The sequence below is a fragment of the Nematolebias whitei genome, chromosome 15 (assembly GCF_014905685.2).
Source record: "Nematolebias whitei isolate Nwh7 chromosome 15, NemWhi1, whole genome shotgun sequence".
NCBI lineage: Eukaryota > Metazoa > Chordata > Actinopteri > Cyprinodontiformes > Rivulidae > Nematolebias > Nematolebias whitei.
In genome coordinates this window covers 19,995,423-19,998,708 of record NC_056512.1, presented here as the reverse complement: position 1 = coordinate 19,998,708, position 3,286 = coordinate 19,995,423, and positions in this window count along the sequence as shown.

Genomic DNA, 3,286 nt, shown 5'->3' with positions numbered 1-3,286 from the left:
TCGAATGCCTTCTCCAAGTCCACAAAACACATGCAGACTGGATGGGCAAACTCCCATGACCCTCCTGATAATGCTAGTGAGGTTAACTTTAAGTCTGATAACAAAATTCTCAACCATGTTCCTGTCTGTTGTGGGCGTGTCTCAAAGAGTCTGATTGGCACGCTATTGGCTTATTATGTGTACACGTGACAAGACGTGATTGGTCGACGTCGCTTCAACTGGAAGGCAACAAAGACCTGTGATGCAGACTGAGTGACAGTCATCAGAGCGGTTTGTGGTTTAGCTTTAGCTTTTTAAATTTTTTATTTATATTTTTATTTCTTTATTACCTGTTTAGTGGTTTTGCGTTAACAAAGCTAACGTTGTAGTTAGCGGGAAAATGGGGTAGCGAATCTAACCTTTTGATTAGTTGTGCACTGCCCACCACTGCTGACCTAATAAATAAAAGTACTTTATAGTTGTGCTCTTTTGCACAGATTGAACTTTATTGTAAAAAAAATGACATATTGGGTTCCATCTGATTTAGTTTATATCTGTTGTTTTCTGTGTACAGATTAGACTATTATTAGGGTTCTTTTAATTTCTTTGTTCTTGAGTACCGTAATTAGAGGTTGGAGGAGTCGTCTGTTTTTACCGCTCTAGTGAAGTTAAACAGGTCTTAAACAACAACACTTAAACAGGTCTCTCTTGTAAATGAGTCGTCGTGGCTCATTGAGATGAACCTGTATAAATAAAGGTTGAATGAATGAATGAAAGTTGAGGATCTGTTTGGTTGGTCCGCATTTAAGAAGCTAAGCCTAAGGGCGCCATTTCAAGACAAAATTTCAAACACTAGTCTTTAAATTGACAATATAAAAGTTAGTTAAATTGGACTAGTTTGATGTTTAGTCTTTTTGAGTCAAATACAAGCCTGAAAATTATTCTTCCTCCAGACTGGAGCATGGCATGAAAAGTTTGAGAACCACTGCCATATTCCCCAGATTTTGACTTTAAAAAAAAAAGTTTAATCTGCAGCTAACGTAACATACTGAGCATTTAATGGTTGATACTATAAAAGTAAACTGCACAATATACATAAAATGATTTTAAACTGATATGTAGAAAGCATTTGCAAGTTAAGTTAAATCAATGAAGGCTGAGACGGGGGTTGACGGGTTAAATGTGTTGATGCAATCTAAAAACCCACAGGAGAGTTCCTTTTTAGTTGGGAATACTGGACGGCTGTAACAAGGTCTCTGGAGAAACGTAGAGAAAAGCACAATAAACATGCCACAGGAACGATGGATTGTCACTTTGGTTGTCTGATTTACAACCTGGTGACTTCCTTCCTCCACCTCCCTTTACAAGAGAGAACCCAGTGGAGCTGCCACGTGCCAGAGTGATAAAATAACCCCCCTGCTCTGAGGGGCAATTTAGACCTCAACCAAACCTGGACAGGTCTGGTTTGGAGACTCTTGACCTCATGTTCAGTTAGGCTGTCTTCAGCTGATGTCAGGTTTACTGTAAATAAAACTGGACACCTGAAAATAGTCTCCCTCCAACTTCAACTCCCGGATCACTCCTGCAGCGCAAGAATGTGTCCATACATCACAGAACAGAGTTTACTGAACCTCCCAGAAAATAATTATTGAAGTTCCTCTACAGCTGATTAACTTTTCCAGTCAGTCTAATTCAAGAGTCACAGCTAATCAACCTTACCCAACACAAACATGGCTAACTTGGACAGTTGCACAGATATTTGAGCAGATATGTGGGCAGCACGCTGGATTAGTGGTTTGCGTTGTTGCCTCACATTAAGAAGGTCCTGGGATCAATCCCCCATTAAGTCCTGGTGTCTTTCTGTGTGGAGTTTGCTTATTCTCGTGTTTACGGGTGTTTTCTCCGGGTATTCCGGTTTTCGCCCACAGTTCAAACATATGCACGTGCAGGTAGTCTCAATTAAAAAAAGTGATCGGTGATCTCAATGGGATTTGCCTGGTTAAATAAAGGTTTAAAAATAATAATAAAAGCCAAATTCTACTGTGGTACTAGCTAAGAATCTTTCATAATTTATAACCTGAACGCTCACAAACTGGATTGTTCAACATTGGTTTCAACTGTAAATTTGAGATTTTGGACAAAACTATTATAATTCTGACATTTTCAATTTAAGATTACCATATTTTTCAGCCTATAAGTCACGTTTTTTTGTATAATTTGCATGCCCTGTGACTTATTTGCCAAAGCAATGTATTTAAGGATTTTTTTCCTATATTTATAAACCAATTTTTGGCTGAGATATGACCGTTTTCATTCATTCTGACTGAAAATATTGAACACTACCATTTTCAGCCACTATAGCACTCGAGTACTGTGGCATGCTGTTGTGTCATGTAATAGGTAAAAGTAGCTATTGATGACACAATCAGCTTGCCATAGCCTGCCACCTTCGTCCAGCTCCATGATCATGCCTGGAGCAACCATCAAATCAGCTGCATTTCGCTGCATCGCCCTGGCGAAATGCAGCTGATTTGACTATTGAAGTGCATTTATTAAGTAAAAGTTCAACTGAGACACACCTTTACTATAATGTCAAGCAAACAAATACTTGTTTTTAAGTGCAAATCTTGTTAAATTATTGTTAAAGTCCTCCTGTGCATGCTCCCGCGGCCGCCATTTGGCAGCCATTTGATTTTTGGCACAACACCGGCCCACATTTCCAGGTTGTCAGCGGTGACGCATAATAGATGCGACGTATACGGCAAAATGACATATTTATGTATTTTTCCACTTTGACATATTTGGACTGATGCGATTTATAGGGCAGTGCAACGTGTACGGCAAAAAATACGGTATTTTACTTTAAAACTCAGCAAGAAAGGCAGCGGGCGATATGCTTTGCTCCAAAGGGAGTTAGGTTTTCAACAATACATGAAACGGATTATTTCAGCCAAAAATGACAATGGACCAATATTTACCAACATGTCCTGTGCACAGTTTAGAAAAATTCAGACTTCTAACCAAATTTTCTAGACGATCCCCGTTTAATAAATAAATAAATAATATGAATGTGCAATTGACAATGAAACTAAGACGTTTTCTTCAAAAATCAAATCCATACCATCCACATACAGCAACATTTTCCTTTACAAATAACAACATGTGACCATAAGTTGCTTATGAAGCCAGTCATCACTGAGGATTATTTTTTATTTGACTCCTACATTACTTTTGGGAAAAATGTTTAAAGGAGGAAGGAAACGTCCCTCCTGGTTCCACACCTACAACACACAAACGCTCCAGTTCC